General features: G+C 36.9%; 1 protein-coding gene across 1 annotated transcript in view; it reads left to right on the top strand.

The window, feature by feature from the left end:
• LOC107598305 (neuroblast differentiation-associated protein AHNAK-like) overlaps nucleotides 1-9,757 on the top strand; it is a 27,206-nt gene that overhangs the window by 2,222 nt on the left and 15,227 nt on the right. Inside the window, exons 2-3 of the mRNA XM_016289600.1 lie at nucleotides 4,094-4,142; nucleotides 7,992-8,053. The gene's annotated coding sequence lies outside the window, so the exon portion shown is untranslated. The remainder of the gene's footprint in view (nucleotides 1-4,093; nucleotides 4,143-7,991; nucleotides 8,054-9,757) is intronic.

The following is a 9,757-nucleotide window of genomic DNA, read 5'->3' as shown; positions in this document are numbered from 1 at the left end:
ATATATATATATATATATATATATATATATATATATATATATATATATATATATATGAGAAATGTTAATTTGTTTGAATCATTCTTGTTAGCCTTATAAAATGTGATCTTTTTAATTTAGTTTGCAAATGCTTTAACATTTTGCCTTGATTTTCCTAACCTGGAGCTCTGACCAGGGTGTGGGTAGTGAGTGAGTAAGAGGGGTGACGGGAGGAGGGGGTAATGGAATGTAGTGGTTTGGAAAGACGTACTAATTCAAACCAGGTTTGAAGCGCACAGGGAGAAAGTAAGGCTTGCTATGGAGAAGAAAGAATGAGGTGTTTTATTCAAGCCCAACTGCTGCATGACTTCAGTTATGGAGCTGCTTTGCAGTAGGATGACTGAAATTTTGATATATAACAGTATAAGAGAATGAAAGGAATAGATAAAAGAGTGAGAAGGACAAAAAGGGGGGCGTTGCAGATAAGCGCTGATAGTTTGGATATGTGTATGGAGTGTTGACATCCAAAAAAGTTGTTTTGCAATTTATCTGATTTAAGCTATCTTTTAAAAGATGTTTGTGAGCAGATTTTTCATCAGAGGAACATTTGGAGCCCATCCCCCTTCTCCTGCCACACCCAAAGCTTTCTTCTGTGCAGCTAGGGCAGATGACTCTATAGCAGACTAAAACAGTCAAACAGTAATAATGTACAGTTTTAAAGTGCTAGAGTAACTTCAGAAATAAAGTTCATTTGAATTTCATTTTTATTTTTTTATTTTCTGCATGCGTGGTTGCCGCATTCATGTTCAGCAATGTCTTTCAACCTTGGTTGTATTTGAAGGTTACACTGTGTTTTGTTTAAAACAGAACAGGGTGCTTCTTGCTTATCTTGAATGATTTAGGAATTGGATGTTGAATAGAAACAAAGTTTTAGGGACTGTGTGTTATTATCTGATGCAGGATAGCTCCGGACATTTACAGTGGAGGCAAAACGTTCTGCTCCTCTGTGTTGATGGGTCAGATTAGTGTGTATGTCGTAGGACCATCTATTCTAGCGTGAAACGGAAAGAGCTTGGACTTGTGCACACTTCCTTTGTCGTTTCCTTAAAGGCTTGTCGAGGGCTTGCGGTGACAACGCCAAGGGAGGAGTGGCAGGCTTTTTTAGCAGAGCGTTTCATTCGTTGTTTGTTCGTTTTCTCACATCTCGAATCTTCATTTGATTTTTTTTTTTTCTATAAAGGTACCGAATGAAAGAAATCAGTTCTCCGTGAAATTGTGATGATGATCCATCGCAGATAAGTTGTCAGCACGATGCAGCACAGGATGTCAGGATCATTTGAAGAGTTTTGAAGTATGAAGTCTGAGACTTGCATTATCTTAGTACGTGTCTTCCTGTTCAGACAGACCCTGGAGTTATCATCATTCCATGGTTGAGAAATACTAGCTTGAAGCTAAAACGGAGTTGGACAATACACTATCTGTTTGCCAATATGGCTCTGAGTCAGAGTCAGGCATTCATATTTCATCATTTTCCATATTGACAGAGTTGTGTTGTAACAGTTTGGCACACGTGCCTTAAACATTTTTTTATTATCATAATTGTTGGCATTTCCAATTGATTCCATTTACTGACTTTTTTAAAATGGGCCTACTTATTTTTATAGTTTTACGGTTTTGTATTATTTATCGCTATCTTGAAATTAATATTTGATTTATTATAAATTTTGGACCTCAGATAGCTAGATTTCTTTTTGTACGTGTGCCTATGATAAACTGTACTTCTGCAGTTCAGTTTGGATTACTAGATTACATTTGTTGTCAGCCTTGAAATAGAAGATACGGTCTGCATTTCATTAAAGTTTAGTATCACATGACAGTAAGATTGGTTAGGCTTCAATGTCTGTCCAAGGCTGTTTGTTTTTGGCCTGACTTCAATGCTTCAATTATGTATGAGTCCTCTTGTTTTCAGGCAGTTACTTTTAGAAATGATGTGCTTCATAATATGCGCAAACCATAATTTAATGATGCAGCAAGTAAATGGGTTATATTGTAGCCAAGGTGAAATACACGCACTAACTTGCGTGACATGTTATTTCCTGTTAGCCACACCCGTCATTGCTGCATGATATAATGGATTAAATGTTGATTTAGGTTTATTGTGCGCTTTTAATTGACCAAGTACATTTATGCAAGTGTGTTTACTGCCAACTAATATTCCATATCAATGAATAACAATAAAAATATGCACTGCAGTGACACTTGATATGTTTTCTTGGTTCCAGTGAGTGATGTAAGAGCTGCTTGTGGATGATGAAAGTTGCACACTTATTTTAAAAATAAATTTTTAAGGCAAAGTACACAGCGAGGCCATAGTTTAATAGTTCTAATGCATTCCAAAGTGTGCTGTAAGGCGATTTAATGATCGGCATGTCTCGGCGTAGAATAAGTGTTTGACTACAGCTCGTACTACATCACGCCATTTCAGTAATGTAGGTATGCACATCTACTTGTTTACAACAGACCAAGGATACTGGCTGCAGAGGTTAGATCGTTCCATGTGCAGTTTACATGAGTTTGTTTCTAGTAGTAATTATAGATGAGCAGAAAGCTCGGATCTGACTTATTTGGACGTTTCAAACCACATGCCTTTTCACTTCTACAAAACGCTTGGCAGTGGTGACACAGTCCTAACTATAAAACCAGCTGATGGAAAATGAAATATAATGCACCCTGAGCTGGTAAGAAAACCACCTTGCCATCAGTCATCGCTGTGTATTTGGTTGCTGACTCATATCCTATGACTCGGTTTGAAAAGCCTTGTTAATGGGATAAACAAACTAGTCAAAAAATAGACTAAAACCTTCCTCAATTCAAGTGAAAGCTTTTAGCTAATATACATGCATCTAAAATATTTATACGTATGCGTTTAAGGCTTTATGATGTTATTAAATGTGATTCACCACAGCACATTTTTATGGTTTTATCTTCGTCTTCTGTTTGTTCCTCTAAATAGGTGATATTTCCACAATAAGATTGAAAGCGTATGTCTTTGCACGAGAGTTTGGTCACTTGTGGTTTTGAATTGAGTCCATGTGGAAGTAAAAGTAGAACTTTTAACCAAATAGTAATTATCCGTTTTCATGTATCAGCTCTCGCTTTGTCAGAAATGAATAATGAGCATTTAATGAAGAAATATGGCTGACACTTGTCGCATTAAAACGTATCCTATAATTTGCTTTGGAAAAAACGTGTCTGCTAAAGGGTGAGCAACCAAGCAACTCCTGTAGGCACAGCCAAAGGCCACAATTTATGTTATTGCATTGTGTAATGGCTGACTGTATGTGTGTGTGTCTTTTATTAAACATTACAACACTTTAATGAAAAAAGTGTTGCCTTTTCTATAATTAGTGGTCTGGTTGTTTGCCCAACAATTCTATCACTTATCTAAGTGCTGAGTCTTTATAAATGTAGTTTTACAGTTGTGCAATATCTCCCATTTACATTGGAGCACTAAGAGCTTTCAAACCATGCAAACAGTCTTTAAGATTCCCAGTGTTTAGAGCACAGGGTGGATTTGCTGCCAGGCTGAGTTTATTTTGAGGGAGTGATGCTGTTGATTGTATTTAACAATAATTAGTTATCAAACTTAGTATTTAAACACAAACGTAACTGTGACTTTCAGTACTGTAGTCGGACTAGTCAGGCAATTATTCAACAGCCAGAGGAAACGTTTAATCTTGTGCAGACATGTGTACGCTTCTGTCTTTGGTTCGTGCAAAGGAAAACTCCCCGTTTTGTGTGCTCGTATCGTAACCGTTTCAGTCACTGTCGCCCTCTTAGGGCAAACCAAAGTATAAAGCCAACTAGGGTGGGGCTGCATTTTTAAAGGAAAAAGGAAATAAAGTCAGTCTGATCCACTAGCTTAAGGTCTCGAAACCATGCAAGCAAAACTATTATTATTAAGCTTTTTGCTTTAAAAGATAAAAGTGTGATACTTGAGTTGAATGTACATTTTTTTTTTAATTGATGGTTTTGGATTGTTTTTGGCGTCGATGTATTGAAATATTTACTTATATTACGTCTGAATTCCCTCTCCTTTCTTGCTTTCTTTCAGAATATAAAAGAAGACGGGAGAGAGTTTGAGCATTAGCCTTGGCAATTCAGTAGGTTCCCTTATCTATTAGTTTATGACATGCATAAAACATCAGCTATTAGACTAAGCAGAACCTTGTGCCAATTTGTTGCTTTGACAATGGATTGAATGAAAGCATAAGCAGTAACGCCCACTTGTCTTTCAGCAAGAATTGCTGGGTGTATATTGTTACCAAATTATGATTCATACGCCAAACAGTTAAGGTTTATAATGGGTTCCCTCCGCTTTTCAGGTCCTCTTGGTCCTTTTTTTTACAACAGTAATTATCTGGGGGTTTCCTTTTTTCTAGTTTTGTTTCAGTCTTACACTCTCCAGTATGACGCTCTTTGTTGCTAGACCTCAAAGCTTGGTCTGCTTAAAAGGTCCCGACTACAACTCCATAGTTCACAAAGATGTGTTCTATTTCATTGTTGATGTCTAATGATTGTACAAACAAACGTTGTGAATTCTTTGGGTTTAGTTGCTGTGTTTCAGCGCGTTGTTATGGGAAGAGCGCATCCACAACAGGATCACACATTCTGACTATAGCACTCAATAACTGCATCATTTTGTACATATATAAGTTGTAATATTATGTTTATGTTGTATTAATATTAATCTCAGGATGCCTTTCCTTGAATTAAATAAGCTGCTAGCAAAACGCTTCAGTTTACCGTATTCATTCAGCTCTTCAGCTTCAGCACGCGCAGCTCAACGGCTGCTATTTAAAACAGTGGTATTAATTTGTTACTTTTTCAAAATCATTGATACATTATTAATAATAACAACCACTTGTATTTTTCTATTATTATTTTCATCAGCAATATGGTTTAGTAATTAAAATCATTTAATTATTGTCCGTGCAGAGGCTATTCCATTTTATTGATCTGTGGCGCATTCATTTAGATTCTTTACACGTGTAATGATGTCCAATGACTTGTTTGCATTATTTATGCATTATTTTATTTGTAAGACTTTTTTATGACTAAATTTGGTAATGGGAGAGTAAAATTATTTTTAAAACATACACCGTTCAAACTAGGCTGCTTATGTTGAAGTGTTCGGGATGTGGTTTTTAATGATGAAACCTTTTTTGTAATCAGGCTCTCAAAAAGTATATAAAAATTTGGATATAAATTTATCGGCCAACATGTCGGTTATCGGCTTTCAAAAATAAAGGATTATCGGTTATCGTATTGGCCAAAATTTTCATATCGGTGCATCCCTAGTACAAACACTGGAGGTATTATGAAGTGTCTGCTTACATGGATCATAGCAGATCATATGATTTTGGGGAAGAGCCATCTGCTTTAAGCAAATACCCTCCAGTAATGCTCTGGTAGTGACGTGGTTTATACTCTTGTGAAAGCTAAAGGATATCTCACTTATACAAAGAAAGATAAGCTGTGCTATACTTGGTGTCAGAGTTGTTTTGAGCTCAGTTTCTGTGGTTAAGAGAAAGTAAGATGTGCCTGCTTGGGCACACAATTAACGTGTTGGGCAATGTAATGTGCCTCTGCTGCCTCTTTGGTCCATGATTGTTCCATGTTTCAGTCATGGATGTACACATCTGCCTTTACCCCTTTTTTTTTTTTTTTTTGTTTTTTTTTTTTTTTCCCTCCCCCCCACCTTTTCCCCTCCAAAAGCGCCCTGGGAGAAATCTGTCATATACAAGTGGCTGAAATATAGTTTGTAGGGTTTGTTTTTCTTTTTCTACAACACTAAAGGGTGTTTTGGACCCCTAACACTTTTGAAGTCAATGTGAATTTTTAAAGTGGTATTAATTTTACAAAGTATTTTTTTTTTTTTTTTTTTTTTTGGATTTCTTTTTTTCTTACCCTCCCACTCACTTTGCTCCTCCAAAAGCGCACTGTGAGGAATCTGTCAGATTTGTGACAACAGCCGCTGTGCAAATGGTACCGTGGACTATATACGTTTAAAAAAGGGTAAAGGAAGTAGAACATATATGTATAGTGGGACAGGAATGTTGTTAGAGGGCGTGGCATCATGTTAAGAGGCATAGACCAGGCTGGGAGAGAAATAATAAGCTTTTGCACTGCTTGCTAGGGAGTTCTTAAGTACACAGCAATGTAGGTTTTCCCCTTCTCCTTTTGTAAATATCAGCTTTAGCCAACAATAATAAGGCACTTTTTCAGGCTTGGGTTTCACAGCTTTCATGTCCCATGTGTAGCATTTCTACCCGAGGACTTTGAGAGGTTTTACTGAAATTACATTCAGAGACTTAATGTGTATTAAATGTAAAATATTGTGCATTAATCTGTTGCATGTGATGTTGACTAATCAACAGTCACATAATCAAAGTAGATTTAATATGGAACTAACGTTTCTGTCAGAATTCCAGTTACAGCAACGGTAAAATGTGTTACATTATAGTAATGTTGATGTGTAGGCCTAGTTGTAGTGTCGTCTTGTTTTCTCCTTAGTGTTGTTTATAATGTTAAATCTGTCTATTCGTTTAATATCTAACTTATCTAACTCTTATAGTGCTTTAGTATGAATTTAATATTTTGTATACAATTCAAACGGAATGCAGATGTTTTGTAGTCTGTGCCGCACTGTCAAGGGAAGCACGATTGACTCTCTCAAATGATCTGCTCTGTACTATCCTGTCTCTGGAGTATAATGGTCGACATGGACACAAGTCTAGGCTTCTTTCACCCCAATGGGAAGCATATTTAGTGGGAGGCAAGGCAAGTGATATTTATAATGTTCTCATTCTATAGAATACACAGAATTTCTCTAGTCATTTATGAATAATTAATTTTCCGATTAACCAATTTCCAGAAGACCGAGACTGTATATTTTAAATGCATATATCTCGATCTTAAATGCATATGTTGAACATGCATCTGTTCAACTTTGTTAGTGTTTAGATACTTGCATATAGATGAACTCAAAACCAATAGACAGACTAAAAGCAACTTTAGCAATTTATTTATGTCTTTGCAATTCCTTGATTGCGGCTGAAATAAATGTTCAATTTACATATTTTTTTTTAATAGAAAAAATGTTGAATTAATTGTATTTATCATTAGCTTCATGAATGGCTGAGTTGCACCGAAGTATCTTACTCGTATCTTACTTGGCAACAAAGTGGGGCATGGACAAATTGACTACACAGCACTTGACTTGAGTTCTGCTTCGCTTTTGGTATAACAAGACATTGATTTTTTTTTTCTTTGTCACTGGCAAAGTTTTTCATAATTAAAATAAACTAGTGCCTCATTTGCTAATCGGTAGTGAAATATGAATGTAGTTTTTTTTCATATCCAAGAGGTCCTGTGTAATTGCAGGGTGGATGATTGTGATGGGGTGATATCTCTGAAACACAGAACTTTCTGTGTTGAAAGCTGCAATGGCAGGCCCACGTCAGCTAAAAAACTCTGAAGCGATGTTCATCAAGCAAATGACTCCCAGATCTACAGGCTACAGTCTGACTTTCATTTTATGGACATCAGATTTTTAGATATTTTAGATGTTTAATCTGTGTATTAAACTGAGCTTAATGCATTTAAGTGACAAGTTACTGCTCTTGTTCGAAAGCTTTGTTTTGATGCTGAAGAAAATCATGGTATAAAGATAACTACGTTTATGCTAGAAAGATGTAGTTAAACCACTGCTAAGTTCCCAAACAGAAATCATGCTTGTTTACTTTCACTTTGCTGGAGACTATATTGCCATCTGGTGGTCTGTTTGATATTTACTGTTGTTAAAAAAAACAAAAACAAAAAAAAACACAGCATTGTTTTTTTTATTATTATTTTATTTTTTTAAATGTATGAACACACTGTTAAACCTATCTGTGAAAGATTAATTTGAATGCAAGACACTAACTTACTTTTTCTTTTTTTGTGTTAAGGAAAGTACAAGGGCTGACACGGTCCACACCAGGGGACAGGTGAAGAAGTAACACATTTAGAGGTACACAGAATGAATATATAGAATGAATAGTTAGATGTGTTTTAGCTGTGATGTAGATAGCTACGTGTAATTTACAGCCAAGCCCTGCAATTTTCAGTAAAAAATTTTTTTTTCAATTACTGAAAAAATACTAAGCACTTTTTTACTGTTCATAAGGTAATTTCTCTCCAGAAAAAAAGCTTATGCTCATCTTAACTCATTCAACTTGAAACTGAATAGTAGTCAACATATATACAGTGGGGCAAAAAAGTATTTAGTCAGCCACCAATTGTGCAAGTTCTCCCACTTAAAAAGATGAGAGAGGCCTGTAATTTTCATCATAGGTATACCTCAACTATGAGAGACAAAATGAGAAAAAAAAATCCAGAAAATCACATTGTAGGATTTTTAAAGAATTAATTGGTAAATTCCTCGGTAAAATAAGTATTTGGTCACCTACAAACAAGCAAGATTTCTGGCTCTCACAGACCTGCAACTTCTTCTTTAAGAGGCTCCTCTGTCCTCCACTCGTTACCTGTATTAATGGCAACTGTTTGAACTCGTTATCAGTATAAAAGACACCCGTCCACAACCTCAAACAGTCACACTCCAAACTCCACCATGGCCAAGACCAAAGAGCTGTCAAAGGACACCAGAAACAAAATTGTAGACCTGCACCAGGCTGGGAAGACTGAATCTGCAATAGGTAAGCAGCTTGGTGTGAAGAAATCAACTGTGGGAGCAATTATTAGAAAATGGAAGACATACAAGACCACTGATAATCTCCCTCGATATGGGGCTCCACGCAAGATCTCACCCCGTGGGGTCAAAATGATCACAAGAACTGAGCAAAAATCCCAGAACCACACGGGGGGAACTAGTGAATGACCTGCAGAGAGCTGGGACCAAAGTAACAAAGGCTACCATCAGTAACACACTGCGCCACCAGGGACTCAAATCCTGCAGTGCCAGACGTGTCCCCCTGCTTAAGCCAGTACATGTCCAGGCCCATCTGAAGTTTGCTAGAGAGCATTTGGATGATCCAGAAAAGGATTGGGAGAATGTCATATGGTCAGATGAAACCAAAATAGAACTTTTTGGTAAAAACTCAACTTGTCATGTTTGGAGGAGAAAGAATGCTGAGTTGCATCCAAAGAACACCATACCTACTGTGAAGCATGGGGGTGGAAACATCATGCTTTGGGGCTGTTTTTCTGCAAAGGGACCAGGACGACTGATCCGTGTAAACGAAAGAATGAATGGGGCCATATATCGTGAGATTTTGAGTGAAAACCTCCTTCCATCAGCAAGGGCATTGAAAATGAAACGTGACTGGGTCTTTCAGCATGACAATGATCCCAAACACACCACCCGGGAAACGAAGGAGTGGCTTCGTAAGAAGCATTTCAAGGTCCTGGAGTGGCCTAGCCAGTCTCCAGATCTCAACCCCATAGAAAATCTTTGGAGGGAGTTGAAAATCCATGTTGCCCAGCGACAGCCCCAAAACATTACTGCTCTAGAGGAGATCTGCATGGAGGAATGGGCCAAAATACCAGCAACAGTGTGTGAAAACCTTGTGAAGACTTACAGAAAAAGTTTGACCTCTGTCATTGCCAACAAAGCGTATATAACAAAGTATTGAGATGAAATTGTGTTATTGACCAAATACTTATTTTCCACCATAATTCTTTAAAAATCCTACAATGTGATTTTCTGAATTTTTTT

This window comes from Sinocyclocheilus grahami, unplaced genomic scaffold (genome assembly GCF_001515645.1).
Source record: "Sinocyclocheilus grahami isolate Dianchi unplaced genomic scaffold, SAMN03320097.WGS_v1.1 scaffold250.1, whole genome shotgun sequence".
Lineage (NCBI taxonomy): Eukaryota > Metazoa > Chordata > Actinopteri > Cypriniformes > Cyprinidae > Sinocyclocheilus > Sinocyclocheilus grahami.
Note: the sequence above shows the minus strand (reverse complement) of the source record. Positions and strands in the feature narration are given on the sequence as shown.